Below are 22,491 nucleotides of genomic sequence, written 5' to 3'. Positions count from 1 at the left end.
GGGAGATATATCCCTGGTGGTGGGGTCTGTTTGGAGGTGGCGGAAATGTCGGCGGATGATTTGGTTTATGCGGAGGTTGGTAGGGTGGAAGGTGAGCACCAGGGGCGTTCTGTCCTTGTTGCGGTTGGAGGGGTTGGGTCTGGGGGCGGAGGTGCGGGATGTGGATGAGATGCGTTGGAGGGCATCTTTGACCACGTGGGAAGGGAAATTGCGGTCTCTAAAGAAGGAGGCCATCTGGTGTTTTCTGTGTGGAACTGGTCCTCCTGGGAGCAGATCCGGCGGAGGCGGAGGAATTGGGAATACGGGATGGCATTTTTGCAAGAGGTAGGGTGGGAAGAGGTGTAATCCAGGTAGCTGTGGGAGTCGGTGGGTTTGTAGAAGATGTCAGTGTCAAGTCGGTCGTCACTGATGGAGATGGAGAGGTCCAGGAAGGGGAGGGAGGTGTCAGAGATGGTCCATTTTGGTGGAACCGCTCCTCCTGGGAGCAGATACGGCGGAGTTATGGTGAAACCGCTCCCCTGACCTGTCCGGACTTGTCCGACCTGCCCAGCTCCTTTTCCACCTATCCACTCCACCCTCTCCTCCCTGACCTATCACCTTACTCTATGCCCTCTCTCCCCACCCCCACCCTCCTCTAGCTTATCTCTCCACGCTTCAGGCTCTCTGCCTTTATTCCTGATGAAGGACTTTTGCCCGAAACGTCGATTTTGCCTGTCCTCGGATGCTGCCTGAATTGCTGTGCTCTTCCAGCACCACTGATCCAGAATCTGGTTTCCAGCATCTGCAGTCATTGTTTTTACCTGGTATATATGCTGAAGTCAAAGGATGGGAGGGAGATAAGGAGTGAGCAGATAAATAGTGATGGAACCCAGAGGGGGAGAAAAAAATGTTGGCAAAACAAGATTGGATAATGGCATACCAGCATAAAATAAAAAGCTAATAATGGGGATCATTAATAGGTGAAAATGGGTTGGCTGTGCTGAAAATAGCCCATGTGATGAAATGGCCTGGGGTGTGAAATGGGTAAAGGTCATGGAAGGAGGTGTTCAGGTCTTCAAATTATTCAACTTGATATTGATCCTAAAGGCTGCAAAATCCCCAAGCAAATTTATTTAATTTATTGTAGTCACGTGCACCCAAGTACAGTGAAAAGCTTTGTTTGTGAGCAGTACCGGTAGATCATAGAAAGTAAGGACATACAGATCATATAGTGCTTTGACAGAGTGAGGAACACAGGTTACACTTCAAAGGAGGTGCGCGGAGCATGATCAACATTAACAAGCTCAAAACTAAAAGGACTATGGATGCTATAAATCAAACAAAAGCAGAAATTGCTGGAAAAGCTCAGCAGGTCTGGCAACATCTGTAGAGAGAAATCAGAGTTAATGTTTCAGGTCAGAATGGACAGTGGCTAGTAAAATGTGGGTTTTATGCAAAAGACAGGGCAGAAGGAGGGAGTAAGGAGTAAACGATAGGTGGGGAAAGAGACCAAAGAGAGAGATAAACATTTTTTGAGAAGATTTGTAGCTCAGGTTGATGATAAGTATGTAAGTTAGCTCGCTGAGCTTGAAGGTTTGTTCTCGGACATTTTGTCACCATACCAAGTAACATCATCAGTGAGAGTCTCCGGTGAAGTGCTGGTGGTATGTCCCGCCTCTCTATTTATAGGTCTTGGTTTCTTAAGATGGGTGATGTTATTTCCGATTCTTTTTTTTCAAGGGAAGGTAGATAGATCTGAATCGATGTGTTCATTGATGCAGTTCTGGTTAGAATGCCATGCCTCTAAGAATTCTCTTTTGTGTCTTTGTTTCGCCTGTCCTAAAATATGTGTGTTGTCCCAAAGTGGTGTGCTTTTTTGTCTATATGTATAGAAACTAGTGATAGTGAGTCATGTCTTTTGTGGCCAGTTGGTGTTCATGTATCCTGGTGGCAAATTTCCTGCTAGTTTTTCCATGTAATGTTTTTTACAGTTCTTGCATGGTATCTTGTAAATAACATTAGTTTTACTGGTGGTATCTAATGGATCCTTTAGGTTCATTAGTTGCTGTTTAAGTGTGTTGGTAGGTTTGTGGGCTACCATGATGCCAAGGGATCTGAGTAATCTGGAAGTCATTTCTGATATGTCTTTGATGTAAGGTAATGCGGCTATAATCTTTGGTTGCATTGTGTCTGCTTTTTTGGGTTTGTTTCTGAGGAATTGGTGGATTATGTTCATTGGGTTCTTATTTTTCTTGAAAACATTGTATAGGTATTTTTCTTCTGCTTTTTGTAATTCTTGGATGCTGCAGTGTGATGTAGCTCATTAAAATAATGCTTTGAGATAAATAGTTGGACAGACAAAGGAGTGGATAATGATCTGGCGAGGAGGGTCTTGGTAGTGGCTAACAATGGGTTGTGTGTAATAGCAGACTGTCTGATTACAAGGCCTGGTGTGTGGCGGTGAGGACGAGGACATACAAGGATTAGAAGTAACAATATTAAGTCTAGAAAGCTGCAGGGTGCCAAAGCCAAAAATGAGGTGTTGTTCTTACAGCCTACACTGAGCTTCGCTGGAACATTGAGGCAAACCTGAGAGCGAGATATTGGCCAGGGAATGGGGTGGTGTGTTAAAGTGGTAGGTGAATGGAAGCTAAGGGTCATTTTTACAGACAGAACATAGCTGTTCTATGAAGCAGTCACCCCAGTCAACGCTTCGTTTCCCCAGTGTAGAGGAGACCACATTGTGAGCAGCGATTGCAGTAGATTAGATTGCATGAAATGCAGGTAAAGTGCTGCTTCACCTGGAAGGTGTGCTTGGGCCCTTGGATACTGAGGATGGAGGAGGTAAATGAGCAAGTGTTATACTATCAGCAATTGCAGGGTAGGTGCCATGGGGCTGTGGGGTGAGGGTATGTTGGGAGTGAAGGAGGCTGAGAAGGGAGGGGAGGGGAATATGTGTCTAGTGGTAGCATCTTGCTGGAGGTGGTGGAAATGGTGGCTAATGATCCCCTGGCTGTGGCTGCTGATGGGGTGGTAGGTGAGGACGATGGGAATGATATTGCTGTTGTGAGAGGGAAGAGAAGAGGTGAGGGCCGAATTGCAGGAAATGGGTTGACACCAGTTGAGGCCACTGTCAACAACAGTGCTGGGGAATCCTTGATTGAATAAGAAGGTGGACATTTCAGGAGCTCGAAGTTGGCATCATCGGAACAGATGCGATGGAGGTGGGGGAGCTGGGATAATGGAATAGTCTTTACAGGAAGCAGAAGTTGGCATCATCGGAACAGATACGATGGAGGTGGGGGAGCTGGGATTATGCAGTAGTCTTTACAGGAAGCAGGGTACAAGGATGTGTAGTCCAGGTAATTGTGGCAGTCAGTGGATTGATAGTGGATATTAGAGGCCAGTCTACCTCCAGAAATAGAAAGAGAGATGTTGAGAAAAGGGGAGGGGAGAATCAGAGATACATCAGGTGAAAGGGAGGGCGAGGTGGAAATTGGATGCAAAATGGATTAATTTTTCCAATTCAACATGAGAGAGGGAAGCAGCATCAATGATGTCATTGATTAACAAGATCAACATGAAGTTAGGCAGTCCATTCACTAGTCTAATAACGGCCAGGAATAAGCAGCACAGTGGTTAGCACTGCTGCCTCACAGTGCCAGAGACCCGGGTTCAATTCCCGCCTCAAGCAACTGTCTATGTGGAGTTTGCATATTCTCCCCGTGTCTGCGTGGGTTTCCTCCGGGTGCTCCAGTTTACTCTCACAGTCCAAAAATGTGCAGGTTAGGTGAATTGGCTGTGCTAAATTGCCCGTAGTGTTAGGTGAGGGGGTAAATGTAGGGGAATGGGTCTGGGTGGGTTGTTCTTCGGAGGGTCGGCATGGACTTGTTAGGCCGAAGGGCCTGTTTCCACACTGTAAGTAATCTAAAAAAAAGCTGTTCTTGAACCTGTTGGTGCATGTGTTCAAACTGCTGTATCTTCTACCTTATGGAAGAGGTTGTACGAGAACATTACTTGGGTGGGATGGGTCTTCGATGACATTGGCAGCCTTTCTGCGGCAATGAGATATGTAAATGGAGTCATGGATGGGAGTCTGCCTTCCTTGATAGTCTGGGCTGTGCACACAATCTGCTGTACCTTCTTACAGACCGGGGCAGAGGAGTTGCTGTACCAGGCCATTATGCACCCGGATAGAATGCCTTCTGTGGTGCATCTGCAAAGGTTGCTGTGGGTGATTATGGCATGCTGAATTTCCTAAGCCTCCTGAGGAAAAAAAGGCATTGTTGTGCCTTCTTAACTACTGCATCTATGTGGGGAATTCAGGACAAGTTGTTGGTTATCATTATTCCTCGGAACTTGATGCTTTTAACTCTCTCAACCTCCGCTCCATTGATGTAAATGGGGGTGTGTTCTCCTCCTTTCTTCCTGAAGTCAATGATCAGTTCTTTTGTCTTGCCGACATTAAGAGAGAGATTGTTCTCATTGCACCATGAGACCAAGAACTCTATCTCCTTTCTGTTTTCTGATGCATCATTGTTTGATATTTATCCTACTGGTGACTTTGTCAGCAAATTTGTATATGGCATCTGTTCGGAATTTGGTTACAAGTCACGGGTGTACAGGGAATACAGTAGGCGGTTGAGGATACATCCTTGGGAATCCAGTGTTGAGTATTATTATGGAGGAGCTGCAGTTACCTATCTTCACTGATTGTGGCATCTGGGTCAGAAAGCTGAAGATCCAGTTGCAAAGTGTGGAACTGAGATCTAGGTCTCGCAATGTTGAGATCAGTCTGGTAGGGATTACAGTTATGAAGGCAGATTTTTAATCGATGAATAGGGGTCTGATATGGGTGTCCTTGTTGTCCAGATGTTCCAGGGATGAGTGCAGGGCTCGGGACATGGCATTTGCTATAGACCTGTTATGTCAGTAGACAATGAAGTGCTGTTCTTCCAGCTTGCACTAAATCTTGCTGGAGCACTGCATTAGGCACAAGACAGAAATATTGGCGAAGGAACATGACTGTGTGCTGAAGTGGAGGGCAACTGGGAGCTCTGGGTCATTTTTGCAGTCAGAACACTGGTGTTCTGCTTGACAGTTGCTGAGCCGGCACTTCATCTCCCCAATGTCGAGGAGACCACATTTTGGTCGTGAGCATGCCGAAGTGTTAGCAACCAACCAAGTTACTGTGGCACTGATATTGACTATTAGAAGTTAAAATATTCAGCTCATTTATTTCTTTCTACATACAAAAATAAATAATAATTCATGATTGGTGTTTTCATTAACCAAAAATTCAATCTATACTTTTAAAAAAAGGATTTAACCAGAAGCAATATGTCAGTGGGTGATTTGATAAGCTCTGTGTGAATAACGTACAGCTCCATGAGGATTCTGACCACCATCTTGAAAATAACACTCGTAATATTCAACTTCTTAATAGGTTCAAATTCAAATTGTCTGTATGTATGCAGACAATTTTTTTGTTGTCTCACTTTCATAAGCTCCTCTGTATCTTTAGTCCTGTTACTTCAATCCGCAATTAAAAACATAAATGATCATCAGTAGCAACATGCAAATCTATCTCTATTCAGAACAGCAATACCATGCCCACTTCAGCTCCTTCATATGCTGCTGCTTTTAAAATATACTTGTGGTCAGCATCAATGAGTCACAGATACAGAAATTTGGGCCAACACAAAGAAGAATTGTTAAAATATACTGTTTCAGTGCATTAACTGAGACTTTTTGGGGAATGACTGAAGGGTGAAATTAATCCCAGCTTTTGCACTTGAATACACTATGCAAATGAAAACCCACTAAGTAACAAAAGAGTATTCAGTAGTTTGTATCCTCACAAGTTGTGTACATTTTACACACATCTCCCTCTCTTAGGATTGAAAATGCAATCTGCCAGCTAGTAAACAGTTTACCACAACTATCCTCATCACCACACACCAGAGTATGTTTACCCACTGTAAATAAGTGTCAAAAACATTTCTGCTGTTCGAAATTTGATCACAGGGTATTTTGTTGCTTCATATTTATTGCAAAATATACTTAAGTCAGTAAGAATTATATATCAATAGTTAATTAAATCAAAATGAATTAACTTTAAAAATAGAGAACAAAAGTGATTGGCTCGAGGATTTAAACTCATGATGACTTTTTTCTGTAAAAAGACTAGTATTAGAACAGCATCTGTTATGACCTCAGGATAAGGTGTTTTATGTGTAATTCTAGTGTATTCATTGTTATGATGTAGGGAAATGAAGCAGCCAGTTTGTGCGCAGCGAGGACAAACATTATAGCTATGTGGCAAAACCTGGATGATGTGTTTTAAAAGGATTATGGTTGGCCTGTGTTACATGTCCCCCATCTTCAACTGAGTTCATTTTTAAGGACTCCATATGCCATGTGTATACGATGTTACGACTCTGCCTAACAGTTACTTTGCTATGGCTTCACAAGCAGCACACACATATCACTTATTACTGCAATACCTGCTTCATAACTTATAATATATTTTGCTGTTTTAAATAGATTGAATTATAAAGCTAGCCCATTCCTGACTGGTTATTACATTATCGTTAACATGACATGGTGAACAGTAATCAAAAACAAAACATTGATGAAGCTTATCAGACTTGAACAGTCAACAAGCAAGTCATCTACAAGTAGGTCACATGGCTGATGATCATAACTCATGTTAAAGGGCATTGGGCAACCCATGATGTCTTTGTTGGTTGCAACATAGAAGAGTATTGAAAACAGAATTTACTAGTTAGCAGAAAAATCATTATTGAGAGGTCAGGTTAACTTGCTTGAGAAAAGTAAATAATCAGGGTGTGTGCTGATAGCAAGCAAGGGAAGGTCAAAGATATATTGTCAGAAAGTCCAAAGAATGCTATGGTTTAAATTGGTACATGGCACATCTTCCACTAGAATTTAAAATGCTTAAAAATATTGAGAATTATGATTTCTGGATTCACATGTGAAATCGCAGAAAAATAAACCATTATCATTTGTTTAGCAATCGGGATTGAAAGTCTACATAAACAGAACATGTCAAAATTATCAGTCAAAGAACAATAAAATCCCCCTAAAAATGATTGCATTAGAAACTAGTTCAAAATCAGAATAAACTTTCAATATATACATTTAATTTCATGCCATTTAGATAAATGTCTACAGAATCCATAAACCAGTTCATAAGCCAGTGTAAAGAAAATGGCACATTATGTGATTTTTCAGCAAGGCAGCTTGCAAACAGAATTGTTGAGTTGGTGAACACATCCATTTTACTGCACAGGCTGAAGACTTATTAAAGAGTTGCTGATTGACGGTTGCAAAGTACTAAGCAATCCTTGCAAGTTGATGAAGCTTATTTTCCTAAAATCAAACTCAATAGTTGACACAATCACTAGAATACAGAAATATAGAAAGACATATGGAAGATACATCTTTCTCAATGCACCAAGGAAAAGTTTGGCTTTCATTTTGCAGGACATAAAGCAAAAAAGGCTATTCGCAAAAGCAATACAGTACATCAAAACAATGATGTAGCTACAAGGATTTATGTGCTGACCCAAACAGACTTTGGTCAAGGAATACTTTCAAATTATAAAAATGATTATCATGCATCCTGCAAATAATCACAGGACATGATGGGCAAACCAGAATCTGACAGTGTACACAATGGGACAAAGAATTGATGACCAATTGACACACACAGTCAATCCCATTGGAAGACAACAATGTCATCACACCATCCAAAGTGTTTGCAAAAATCCAAATCATCTGTCCACAGAAAATTAGTGACTGTGCATTACTGGCTAAGATTGATACGGGGCAAGTGCAACTCTGAAAAAAAACATGTACCTACAGACACAGAAATCCATGACAAAGCTGAAGAATGTAAACCTTTCAACATACAATGGTTCATCGATTCCAAGATCCATAGTGTGAGCTGAGTATTCCTACAGGATCCATAGTGAAGGAGTGTCAGTACAATTAACCAGTCTGGATGTCACTGTTGACATTAGACACTGCTAGACTCACAACTGCAGATATATCAGCATACCATGACCTCACAATTGTCACAATCAAACAGCAGAAACACAACAGAAACTGCAGTAAGCCATTCTAGAAACACTTGCAACTGAATGTGAATTAATGGGTCTAAAATCTCAGTCCAATACTGTTAAGAGAGAAATTAAATTTCTGGATGAAAAGACAGAACTACTTGCTCAGGATAAATCCAAAACTAAGACGATCATCTCTAAGATTATGAACACTTAAGGGAATACTACCAATCTGCTCAAAAAGATGAATGAAGAACAGAAGGAGAAAGAAAGGAAGGAAGATGAATTCTGTATAATTAACCCCATTTAAACTTTGTTGGTTGACAAGAGGATCTAAAGCAAATTTCTCATAAAACAGATCAGGCTCAGCAGAAGCTGTTGCAGAAACATTTTCTTAAGCTCAAAGCAATGCTGGAGAAAATAAAAGTCTGGCAAAAACAGGTGTAGTTCTACAGCACACACTTCAAGGAGATGCAAATCACTCATGAACAACCCCTTCAGAAACAAATGCCAGATTGATGCTGCTGTGAAATAACACAAATAGGGAAAATCAAACAGCCACTGTAGCAGCAAGTTGAAGAGATCCAGGTTTCAAAGAAAATAAAAATGAGATAGAAACAGTTGGAGAGGTTAAATATTTATTAAAGCAGATTATAAAGGAACAAAGTTACTGGATCCACAGAAGGCTAAAACTTTGATACAATTAGAAGAATCCAGGGTTATAAACCAGAAGTTTCTCAATGCGTTTGAGCAATGATATTAGTCAGTGGCTATTTGGAATAAAACTTGGCTGTAGTGTATCAGTCAAGTCAAATTATGGAATAGCTTTCATAGACCATGAAAGTAAACCTTGACAACGTGAAAAGAAATAACAGAGAAAATCACTTTAGAAATCAACTGCATCTCCTGACAAGTCACCACAATGAGATCTTAATGTATCAGCAAATTATCCTTACATTATAAAAAGTTATAAGCTCATATGTTATTGTAAATGGTTAAATATTACTTTAGGAAGGAGGGGGATATTGTATGTGTACTTTTATCTTTCAAAGATATCACATTTAAGGACACCATGTGCTATGAATACAGGCAGGTCTCATATAATGTATAATTTGACTCTAATGTTGGCGAAGAATTAGAGAACAGTATTTTTGAGAACACTTACCTCTGTTCACAACAGTGCAATTCCAGTGGCGATTGTTTCCCACACTTCATTCTGTGCATGAGCCAATGTCAGTTACTATCAGAGCAAGTGAGAGGTACAGTACTATACATTGAGCAGCTTCAACTCAAAAATTAAACAAATGAATGTTTATTGCTCTTCCACTGGGACAAGAATATGACATTTCCTCCCATTGTAAAAAGAAAATGATAAAGAAGGCTACACCTTAAGTTCAAATCTTCAATTTGGATGAGACAAGTTGAAACTGGTAGTGAATGCCAGCAAGAACTACAATTCTCACACATGGCTCAGGCTTTAAGGTGACAAAGAATCGTATGACTGTGCTTCTGGGTGCCAATGCCAGTGGTGGTGTACCACTCTGCCAATGCACATGACCTTAAGTCTAATCTAGGTGGCTACTTCAGGTGAGCAAAAAAGGCTAGATGATGGGGCATTTTTTTTAACCTTATTGTTGATGTTTTGAAAGATGTTTTTAGACAGTATTGCAAGCAAAAAAATTTGGATTTCGAGGCTCTCTTCATCCTGAATAATGCACCAAGCCATCCTGCCATCATTGGTGAGCTTTCTGAAAACATCAAAGTGCTATTTCAACCTCCAAACACAAGCTCTCTCAAATAAACCTATGGACCAGCGTGCAACAGCAGCTTTTAAAGAGCTGCTTGAGTCCCACTGTGGAGACCTCTAATCTACAACAGCTTATCACTGAGAGGGGCAACCAACCTCCAAGAAACAGTCAGAAGACAATTAATTGCATCCATCCACTTCTGCAACCATACCTGCACTTGAAGGTGGTGATAATGATGACCTTCTGTCACTGCATTAACAATACTTTTTCCATGTAGTGTTAAATTTGTTTTCGTTTTGTTAATTAATATGACTTAAACCTTCATTCAGGGTGTACTATACGTTTGGGTGATTTTTGAGTGATCATGATTTTTTTTTGCTGGTCTGCTCTGAAGCTCACTTTTCCCACAAGTCCCATTATTTCTATTAAGCGATGTTCTGTTAAGTGAGGTTTCGCTGGAACACAACTACGTTACTATCGGAGAACTACCTGCACATAATGTTGTACCTCTGTCTGCCAGTTAGTCTGCTATAGTTTGGAAATACATCCACAGATACTAGTTATCACATTGTGCAATACCTATGTGCTTCAAGCTGGAAACAACAGCAAGTGGTCTTCTTCTATTAGCTTTCGGTCTCAACGTTAATGTGTTACTGTAACCCAACATCACCTTTCCCCTCTCGGTGCCAATCTTGTCAAACCCACAGGCTTCACAGTTCCTCAGTCCAAAAATGTGCAGGTCAGGTGAATTGGCCATGCTAAATTGCCCGTAGTGTTAGGTAAGGGGTACATGTAGGGGTATGGGTGGGTTGCGCTTCGGCGGGGCGGTGTGGACTTGTTGGGCCGAAGGGCCTGTTTCCACACTGTAAGTAATCTAATTATCAAAGCCAGGTAAATGCACCTACATCTGCCTCACTTTCTCTTCCCCCACTCCTTCTCTCCTCCGAAATGTCTGTGAAGAGTGGTGAAAGGATGACTACAGATCACGCCCTTGACAGATTTAACTGCCTGACTCCAGCCCACAACTGTGCACACCCTTGACTTGTAGTCATGCATGACCTCCCTCAGGCCTGAAGAAAAAGGTATAGACTTGCTGTGTAAAGCCATCCCAAATGCTCACTTTTCCTTGGCCGATGCCTGTGACTGGTATGGGAGGCTGCCATAGATTAAACACTCTGAACATTCCTGACTGACAGGTGCCCCCATGGAGTTGGGAATGGACCCTGAAGACTTTCAGATACATTCAACTGTTTACTGCAGACATACTGAGTTTGGCTCAAACACTGCTGCTTTGTGGCACAACTGGTAACCTGATGTTGCTCACTGATGTGTTGGAGGAATCTTCAGTACTCTATGATTCTATTACATTTGAGGAGATGTCGGCACCTGCAACTGACCACTACTGCTCAGCAGTATCTAGTTGCCTTAAGGAGGGCAGGGCAAAGCTTGCATGCTACAGGTATAGCAGTACTAGTTACATGTGTGCTGAGAGAGTAGCCTAATGCCTTTCTTTGATTAAATATCTTTCCCTGTCCTGTGAGGGTACTTGCTGCAGCCATACACTGCTGGTTGCTGGTGTGCCCTACTCCACAAGAGTGGGGCTGCAGTGTGCACAGAATCATAGAATTATAGAATCATAGAATCCCTACAGTGTGAAAACAGGCCACTCGGCTCAAAAGTCCACACCTACCCTCCGAATGTACCCCTGACTAATGCACTTAATATACACATCCCTGAACACGACGGACAATTTTGCATGGCCAATTCACCTAACCCGCACATCTTTGAATTGTGGGAGGAAATTGGAGCACCCAGATGAAACCCACACAGACATGGGAAGAATGTGCAAACTCCACACAGACAGTTGCCTGCGCTGGAATCAAACCCGCGTCTCTGGCGCTATGAGGCAGCAGTGCTAACTATTGAGCCACCATGCTGTCCAATACCGTGCATAGATACCTCAGAATGATGGTGATGACTCCCTGAAAGCCAGGTGACAGTGCCAAAGGTGGAAGATTCCATGTGGCTGGTATTCATGGTTTGTACCCTGCTCTGCAGTTTGGCTTTGGGCAATGTGGAGGTCATTTTGAGCAAGTGTTGAGGTCGACCCGCCACATAATTGCTTCAATTCTCGTGTCAAATTTTCCCATTGCATTGGGTAGTTTGATGATCCTTGGCAAGAATCTCATCATACTACTGGAAAAATATGGAGATGCACCATGGAGGCTTCACGGGTGACAGTTATGAAGAGGGGTGAGCAGGGGCTCAGAAGCAAAGGCAAGGAATGCCTTTTGTCACAGCCTTCTCCCTCCTCAATAAAATTACTGTTTTCTGCTATTCTATCGTTCAATTAGATACTGATTCACTTTGGTCACAAAAACAAACCCAATTCTCTCATCCTCCTGAGCTCACACAGTTTGATCTATCATTTAATCTACACAGCAACAAGCCTTTCCCAGCAGGCTTTATTTCAGTGATGCCAGGGTAAGATCCTTAAGTGGCCTTTTCTATCCAAACTTACCTTCGATGGAGGAGAAAAGGCAGTAGGCTTCAGATATGTCACCATCTCACAGAACTGAATGCCCTTCCTGCCTCCAACCTGAACATCAGTGAGAGATGAAACTTCCATCTCAAAAAAAATGCTGATTGGAATTTGAAGTGTTTGCTATTCTTTGTAATATCAGAGAGATCTTAAAATGTTGGAACTGTAGACTGTAACACATTAATAACATCAGATGCAATTCAGTATGTGCAGGATGCGTAATTTTTGAAAATGTATTTCTTAGCCTGTTAAGGATAAGGTATAAATGTATCTCTAAAATGTGCAATTGTAATATCTGACTGTATTAATAATCAAAATGCTTCAGAAGTTTCAATTTTTTTCTTCCAGTTAATTGTACAAGCACTAAAATAAACATTCATTTTCTCTCTGTTTCCTTCTTCTGAACCACAGACCATATAACAGCTGAGAAAAAGAATACAATACCCTCCAAAGCCTTGGCTAATTGTATGCTGTAATTGCTTAGATGTGTGACTGAATGGCCTGGGACAGCTTTCTCTCCACTGCCTTGTTTGTGGAAAGCCCCATTTTGAACAGTGCCCTAAAGTCTGAGAATGTGCAGGTAAAAGGGAATGGAATATTACTTTTGCAAACTGATATATCTATACACAAATGTAATTGGTACAGGATATAGTACTGAGCCAAGCATCTTAGAAAATTGGTCATGTACTCTTAAACGTGAATTAAATTTATTATGAAAAAGGCCATTCTGATGCATGTCTGCTGTAAAATGGGCAAAGTACTGGGTTCCATTAGTTAAGGGATAGTAATCAAATTAAAAACAGTGTTAAAAGCTGAAAGGACTACAGATGCCATAAATCAGAATCAAAAACAGAAATTGCTGGAAAAGCTCAGCAGGTCTGGCAGGATCTGTGGAGAGAAATCAGTTAATGTTTCGGGTCAAGTGACCTTTCCTCAGAACGGAGGGGTCACTTGACCTGATATACTCACTGTGATGTCTCTCCACAGATGCTGCCAGATCTGCTGAGCGTTTCTAGCAATTTCTGATTTTTGTTTCTGATTTCCAGCAGCCGCAGGTTAGAGCACGAGGTATTTTTTTGTTTAGTATTGTCCTCACACTGAAGACAAGGTCAACACTAGCAACTCTTCAAAACCTAACTTATGAGAGAAGATTCTTGTTTTTAATCAAAAGAAAACTTTAAAATACCATACATGCTTGACAGAGACTTTTGAGAAACTAGGGGACATCATAAACTGAGAAATATGAAAGGAATGATCACCTTTTTGAGATTGTATTATAGACCCCCTAACAGTCAGCAGGAATTTGAGAAGCAAATTTGTAAGGAGATTTCTGTAATCTGTAAAAAATAATAGGGTGGTTATGGTAGGGAATTTTAACTGGGACTGCCATAGTGTTAAGAGTATAGATAGAGAGGAATTTGTTAAGTGTGTACAAGAAAATGTTCTAGTTCAGTATGTGGATGTACCTACTAGAGAAGGTGCAAAACTTGACCTACTCTTGGGAAATAAGGCAGGGCAGGTGACTGAGGAATCAGTGGAAGAGCACTTTGGGGCCAGAGACCATAATTCCATTAGATTTAAAATAGTGATGGAAAAGAATAGACCAGATCTAAAAATTGAATTTCTAAATTGGAGAAAAGTCAATCTTGATACATGCAATCTCAGTGTTAGATACTATAGCACCACATGCTGTCAAGGTGGTAATTTGAAAATCTATTATTAGTTATCTCTATTTATTGATGCAACTCCACCCATATCCTTTAGTGGTTGCAATTTCAATAGTCCATTCACAGCAATTTATCTTCTCATGTGAAGTGTGGAACAACTTTGATAAGGTTCTGAAACAGGTATGAATACACTTAATGCACATAAACAGATTCCTAATAATAAGTTGGACAATGTGCCTTGGACTAAATCAGTTTTATAGATGTGTGCGATGCTCTTTGGAGGGTTGGTGTGGACTTTATTGGTCAAAAGGCCTGCTTCCAAACAGTAGAAATTCTATTCTCTGATAGTATGCTAGGTTCACTTAAACATTTTCTTATTAATTAAACAATATTTGTTTTTAAAAATCTATTACGCTTTACTTTCATATTTTATCCAAACCTTTCAGTTATATTTGAAGTCCTAGGATCTCGAATTATCGCTAGGAATAATTTCAGCATCTTTGGGGCAGAAAGTGATAAGATATATAATCATGTCCATTGCCTGTGTACAGAATCTAGCCAGACTCTAATGCCTTTAACAATTAAGTAATTAATGTCACATGTTATCCAAGCTCACTCATTAAGTACAGGCTCTTCAGTAAGGTACCAGAGGGCAACTGATATCCAATAAACCATTCATTCCATGGAAAGCAATAAAATCAGAATCAAACAGAAATTGAGTGGGAGAAAATGCATATTTTATATGACAACCAACACATAATTTTAAATTTTTTTTTCATATTATACATTTTAAATTTTAAGTAGATTTAGAAGCTATCACAGATATCCTGTACATTATGGAGCGTATATCTGAAAGGAATGTATAAACTATTCAAGTGATGTTGGTTGAAGGAAAACATTAATTGGAACACCAGCTTTTCTTAAAAGAACACAATAGAATTGTTTATTTCCTCCAAATAAGGCAAGTGAGTTCATGGTTCTAAATCCCATCCAGAGTATAGTGTGTCTGACAGAACAGCATGAGCTGAATACTGTACTTAAATGACAGCTAAATTAAGTTTTCAAATGCATCTTCAACTTTCTGACTCAGTAAATTTAAAAAAAAATGAGTATGCTACCATTGATCCAAGGCTGTCTCACACACTTTTGGCGCACTCATTATTTGGTACATAGGATACCTGCTCCTTAATTATGAGATCTGAGCTGAACCCAGTATTGGGCCTCAGGTCTCATTTCTATGAAGCCACTCAACAGTCTAGATAACCTAATCGCTCGCATTGTAACAGCCCTCAGGTAAATGAGCAAAGGCAGTCAATCAGGCAGGAACCAGTGGACAATTGAGTCCTAATCAGGAAAGGTAGCTGATTAAATAATATTGTGGAAGCAATTGAAGCAAGAAGAGAGTTCTGTGACTGGAGGGGTGATCAGCCTATGTACTTATAATAAGGATCACCTTGGCTCCCCACTCTGGTACTTTCCCTTTTTTCCCTTTATTATTTTATGGGACATGGGTCACTATTTGTACATGAACTAAGTGGCTTGTCAGGCCATCTTAGCGAGCAGTTAAGAGTGAATAACATTATTATGGGTTTAGAATCACATGTTGATTAGATAAGCAAAGGACAGCAAATTTCCTTCAGGGACACAACAATTACCAATGAAAATTATCATGGCCCCCGTTATATTTCAGCTTTTATTTAATGCTTTTAAATTTCACTAGTAGCCAGGGTGTGATTTGGACCCACATCCCAGAGTATTAGCCTGGATTTGGATTCCTAGTCTGTTGATATTGCCACACTATTTCCTAGTGCTAGTGCACTGTGCAGTGCAGAGAGAATGAAGTGCTGTGGTATTCTGAAATTAAATAAGCTTGAACAAGATGTGCAGTATACTAAGTTAAGAGACTTTTGGATCTTTAAAGCATTTTTGATACGTGCTCTTTCCACCATTAAAATTATCTAATTTATGTGACATGGTGGGTAGAACACCTCAAGATGAAAATGTGCATGTTTCCCACTGTCACAGTGGAAACTCAAAAACAGGTGCTGCCCAGCCAACTTTCTAAATCTTGAATAAGTTGTAAAGGTCATCAATCTTATCATAACATCAGAGGAGGCAACTCAACTATTTGTGCCTGAGCAGGTTCTTTGTAAAAGAGCAACCCAATTAGGCCTACACAAGGGACAACCTTTCCATATCTTTCTTCGCGAAAGCCTGAGGAATACAGGCTATTGGTGATAAAAGCCTTCTATGCAATTTACATCCATTACTAAGTTTGTCACTCAGAGTTCCATTTCAATGGCTTTTACAAGAAAATTTCCCTTTTCAAGGGAACTGGGTCTAGAAAAATAGAAAATGTTGACAACTAAAAATTGTTTGCAGCAACTATTTATACATGCACACAATGAACAGTATCTAATTGCCAATGAAATATATTTTCATCATTTAAAACTGACTCAGTCTTCATGGCATTGAAATACTCATTGCAGCACAAAGTGAATTAACATTAATGTTCTTCTGCAGTTTACATTAAATAAGGAATGATAGAATGCAGTGTCATCCTTTGGGACTAAACTATCTTCCAAAATATTCCAGTTTGCACTGAATCCAGTATCATTATATGTTGAATTCTGCCCTCATATCATTTTTTATAGTCAGGCTTTGGTGTCTTATTTTTGATGACTTATTACAATAATATTTCTAATAATGTTAACTTTTTTTTGTTCTCTGCGTTTTATCTATCACCTTCCATTTATTGTTGTTGTTCCAAACCCTTTCCCAGCCACAAAGGCAGTACAATTAATGTGTTTCTAGCCCTTCATCACAAAATAATCATTGTATTTCCCTCCCTGTATTATAACACGCAATTATCAATCAGTGCCTTTCCTAATACCTGTTACTTAATTATGAAGGAATGATGGGCATAATCTGCATCTCATCACTTCATGGTTCTACATTGAGACAACAGCAAGCTTGCTATTCTGCTGCCTAAATGCATAACAAGTTAGACATTAATTTGTTAACATTTGATTGTAAAGTTTGGAGCAAATATTTTTGCAATCCAATTTAGTTTGAAAGCACGCAATGTACAAAGTTATTTCCTTGATGACAGACAGAAGAACCAGAGTCCCTTTATCTGCTGCCAGTTATTTTGCGAAGAATTTCATAAAACAGAAAACACACACAATAATAAAATGTTGCTGCAACATGTCACCACAATTGTTTCACTTTCTTTTGCATTGACATATTGAGTCCAATATACAATACTTAAAATTTTACGCTAATTAGAATGTACAAAACTTCTGAGATTGCATCATGAACGATTTCTGTATTGCATAAGGAAAGGAACTGTCCTGATGAACGTGGAATCAAATAGATTATTAGTGTTATTAACATGCTGGTGTTTTCAATTAATTTTTTGCAGTATCCTGCTCCAAATGACCAAGTCAGTACTCAGTAAGTTAATCAATGGAAATCAATCAATGCTCCATCAAAGTGTCTGCTACTTTATGAAACATTGAATTGCAGATTATGGATTCTCTAAATCTTATTTAAAGCCAAAAAATTTAATGGCACACTCAATTGATGATTGCATTATCAATTTGTCAATCTTTTTAAAATATACTGTAGGCTTAGTTCTGTCTCATTTACTTTCCAATTCAGTTGATTTAATTTCTCCTACCAAGTATTGCCAACCAACTCCCATACTCCTATCCTGATACCCTAACCACGAATGACAACTCAACCATTGGAAAATTTGTGACGTCAGCCTAAAATGTCCAAATTAGATTTTTCAATGTAATGTAAATATATGATATAAATTAAGAATAAAGAATTCCCAGTCCCAAGGACCTTTTTTTAAAAAATAAGCTTACATGCCTGGGAGTTGTTGCTTCTCCTTTCATGGTAATGAAAATGTTCTTCTCTTTACAGCTTCATTATTTTATGACACGCCATCTTCAAGGTAAGCTACAACATTAACTGAATATGTAACAACGAAGTTGAGAAATATTGTAATTAACTACTAAAAACTTTGAGATAGAATCAAATAGATTTCCAGCTCAATAACCTGTTGTTACTATCAGTACAGAAATCTGTGATGTATTGTTTCTTCCAAACATGCTGAATGTCTATAACCGATATTACTTTTCATCAATTGACATTGAACAATACATAGAATAACAAACAATGCATAAAAAGAAGAATGAGTATTTTGGTATTGGAGGGAAAGAAAACAGAGAAAGAAGTAACCAGAGAGAAGATAAGAGAGAGCAAGAGCATGAGAAACAGACAAAGAGAGAGGCAGGAAAAAGGGATTTGGGTCATGAGCCCATTGGAAGTTTACATTGCATGTGGCAGGATAGGTGCTATCATGAAATATCCAGGCTAAACAGCTTTAGTTTAAGCCATTTTGTCATTTGAAAATTCAACAGTGACAATTGTGGCCAGAATTCAGAACAAATCGTTTTCCACCATAAATGGAGACAAGCCTTCTCACCACAAGATAATTGATCATTTTAAAATATTATCTTGCATGATGCAAATACCATAACCAAATAAAAACATGGACCGTTAAATCAGTGGAAAACTACAATGTCCCTGCTTATTCTGAGCATTATGGTGATGACTACATCCCTCCAATTCTATCTTATAATACTCATCTTCACAAATTTTCAGGAGCACTTTTTATTCCAAAGGGCGAAATTGAAAATCATGCATCAAAAGATCAAAGTGATTTAGTAATCCGCTTGTTTTACAATAAAGCAAAATTCACCTAGGAATACAAGAACTAACAACTTAACGTAAAGTCAAATTGAACAATCGTGGATATGTTTCTAGGTTTACACATTGTAACAACACGCGGTGCATTAGGTGGAATTATCACAACCAAAAACAGTCTGAACCTTGCCATCTGAGCAATGTCTCAGCAAATGTCAGATTTAGAAATCCACAACTGCTGAACTAGGTTAGATATGAAGAATTAGTAGTGCAAAATGCTAATTTAACCTGTTAATCTTTTCCTTACCAATCTTCTGAAATTACCATTTCATAATGTTTAGTAAAGTGGTGTTCGGCGTCGGGCGCAGCGCATCTTCATTCTATATTGAAGACACTGACTAATGTTATCTAAATTGAAGTTTAAAGTCTCTGAGAGTTTAACGGACAGTGACATGTCTTCAAGTACGAAAACAAATCTTGAAGGCGAGTAACGGATGTCGGGTAGATGGGATAGGGACAGATCAAAAGGAAAGCAGATCCGGTCAAAGCTCTGGGATGAACTCTCAAAGCACTCAGAAGCGTTTCCGTGAACAGAATCAAACCATGCACGGTAGAGAGGGTGAAAGTTTCCTCTGTTCGTCCACAACATTGAGCTTACACATTATAGAAAAGCCGAATGAATACATAAAAATAACAATCAGCCGCAACACACCGCTCGCCAACTACTCATGGCGAATTGGTTTACAGAGCCAACTCTTGAAATAAATAGCTCTATTTTGGTCACCAGACTTTCACGGAACACATTCAAATTCAGGCGCCGATATGGGACAGACCGCACCAACCATTCCCAATAAACCGAACAATGAATGTTTAAACCAAATAAAAACATACAATCGCCCAACATTTTCTATGACTCCAGCTAGCCTCACAAAAAAACCACATCAGACACATACGAAGAGGCGCGCAGACCTCTTGGCACACAGTAAGTGGATGCATCCAGTTTAGAAATCAATATCAATTATACATTAGGTTTGAAGAAACAACTTTTAGATTTGCATATTCACTCAAATAAAACCACCGTGTTTTTGTTATCATTCACTCCAAAATGCAAGCGGTTACATATATGTGAGAAATCAGAAATCTCCGAGAGGAATAAAAAGGGAAATATTGAGTGGAGAGGTGGAGCGATCAGCAGAGAGAGCCAGAGGAGAGAAATAAACATTCAGCAGAGAAGCAGAGAGGAGGAAATCAGGAAGGAGTGGGAAGAGTTACAAGGATTTTGGTTTATCTTCCTATTTGCAAATATTCCCAGCAGTCTGTAGGGTCTTTTCAGATGCAGACATTGTAAGAATTCATTCGATGATTAACGTGATTCTATCACCTACCTCTGGAATTCGAAGGCGAAGAGTAACAAGATTTTTCTAATCACTGATGTCACATACCTTTAACTCTTTGGAGTCCAGGATTGGTGTATCAAATTGCAGACGAGAAACAGAAACGAAGAAGTAGAAAGTTGGAAAATCTAGACTTCCAATTCCCAGCTCAAACTCAGCATCGTCCTTCGCCGAGCTCGGGTTCCGCTCAGTCTTATTCCCATAGATCACGCCTCCAGTGTTAAAAAAAAACACTTTTCTTCCCCAGGATTTCTTTTGCAAAAGCAGATAACGTTCCTCGCCAGCAGATCACGTCTTGTATAACCAAAATGAAAATTCCTCTTTCGGGAAAGGAGAGAATTTCTTCAGTAAGAAACTAAATGCCAGAAAATCGTTGCATCATTAACAACCATCTCCCTTGTATGGCATCATGCGGCAATTTACAGGAACACAAATACTTAAACTGGCGAGTACAGTAGCTGGTGAGAGCCTTTCTCCATTATGCTGATGTAGTATCTCATTTCATATCTGATCAGCTGTAAGCCATTAGCATGATCAATTTTGCCGGCTGCGGTTCGAAACAATACCCAGAGAGCTGACTTCAAACTGAAACTGCTGACAGCTGAGAATATTCACAAGATAATACCAGGGAGCCAGAGGAAATGCTCTAATTTTAACATTCTCAGCAAAGCGATAGAGCAGGAAGCGTAGGCAGAAAGGAGCATCTGTAGCAGACAAGGGCTGATTCACTTGTGTTTTACTGCCCTTGACCACCAGGTGACTACACTCCTGTCTTTTTAAGACACTGAGGGGTTTCTTGTAAATCGGCAGCGCTGATATTCTCCAACAGCGGCGCTCCCACCGGTCTTAATGCCCGTCCACTTTCGCCTATCGTGTTAGGTAACTGGGAATCCACCGTTAGAGCATCATTTTGCCAGAATGTTGGCCTTCTCACTATTACATGTATTTACTGACGCTGTATGATAAGCAGCGAATTCAATCCCTTATATATTTGAAAAGCTGATTTGCCTCTTCTTAAACTTCTTAAAAAGACGGTTTACTTCAAAAATATATATTCCAAATTCCAATGAGGAAAATTACAATCAATACGAATATGAGCAACGAGAAGCTGGTTCCAGTCTGGATCCGCTGCTTGTTTAACTCAGATAAAAGCATCTGGAAGAGGCTGCCAGACTTTGCTGCTTTATATAGGCAGGTTTCAGTGTATCATCGAGTTCAACTTTTAGCATCTTTTTTTTTGCTGTAGTTCAACTGCATATTATTACTGTGTCAACCTGGTCACTAATGTGTTTTTAAAAGTCTAAACTGCCTTTCCTCAAGTTTTGTTCATCACGTCTCGTGACAATTTACCAATCTCGGTGTCGCCCTTAGAACCGATTATAAATAGCATTGGCCAACTGAAAGGAGAAGGCAAGTATCAATGCTTACTCAGCAAACGGGAATAAAGTCTATAGATCACTGGAAGGCAGTCAACAAACAGCTCACAGTAAAACAACATACAGTACAAATTTAGCCACCATTTTATATATCTGAGCGTGTCAGTTCAGAGTCAGAGGCATACAGTATAGAAGCAGACCCTTCGGTCCAACTAGTCCTCACCGACCACGTTCCCAGATCAAACTAGTCCCACTTGCTTGCGTTTGGCCCATATCCCTCCTAACCTGTCCTATTCACGTACTGATCCAAATGTCTTTTAAATGCTGTAAGTGTACCTGCATTCACCACTTCCTCTGGTAGTTCATTCCACACACTAACCACTCATTGTATAAAAGAAGTTGTCCTGCCTGTCTTTTTTAAATCTCACTCCTCTCACTTTAAAAATATACCTCCTAGTTTTGAACTCCCAACTCGAGAGAGAAGACCAATGCTATTTACCTAATCTACACCCTTCCTGCTTTTATAAATCTCTATAAGGTCACCATTCAACCTCTGATGCACCAGTGAAAAAAGTGCCAAGCTATTCAACCTATCCTTATAACTCAAACCCTTAATCCTGGTAAATATTTTCTGAACCTGCTCCAATTTAATAATATCCTTCCTATGGCAGGATGACAAGAACTGTGCACAATATTCCAGCCAATCGGATTAGCCAACAACAGTTTTCGAGTATGGTTCTTGTCCACTGGGAGATGTACACGTCAAATCTCTAACTCACTGAGTCCACCAATGAGCATGAGGAGCAGGATCTTCATAAGTTTAGTGGTTTAGAAGTCACCAATTGATCCTCTTCAGGTACAACCATATAACACATTCTGATAAAATCTAGTTCGGAGGAAGTTCTGAGCAATTTTCACCAAACCTGAAACGTTAACTCTGATTTCTTTTCACAGATGCTGCCAGACCTGCTGAGCTTTT

The 22,491-nt window shown here is 39.9% G+C and overlaps 1 protein-coding gene across 1 annotated transcript in view; it reads right to left on the bottom strand.

Moving 5' to 3' along the window:
• The window catches only part of LOC122549979 (zeta-sarcoglycan), a 972,906-nt gene extending 951,110 nt beyond the window's left edge, over positions 1-21,796 (bottom strand). Inside the window, exon 1 of the mRNA XM_043690307.1 lies at positions 20,185-21,796. The gene's annotated coding sequence lies outside the window, so the exon portion shown is untranslated. The remainder of the gene's footprint in view (positions 1-20,184) is intronic.
• Positions 21,797-22,491: the final 695 nt, after the last annotated feature.

Source organism: Chiloscyllium plagiosum, chromosome 1, assembly GCF_004010195.1.
Source record: "Chiloscyllium plagiosum isolate BGI_BamShark_2017 chromosome 1, ASM401019v2, whole genome shotgun sequence".
Lineage (NCBI taxonomy): Eukaryota > Metazoa > Chordata > Chondrichthyes > Orectolobiformes > Hemiscylliidae > Chiloscyllium > Chiloscyllium plagiosum.
Note: the sequence above shows the minus strand (reverse complement) of the source record. Positions and strands in the feature narration are given on the sequence as shown.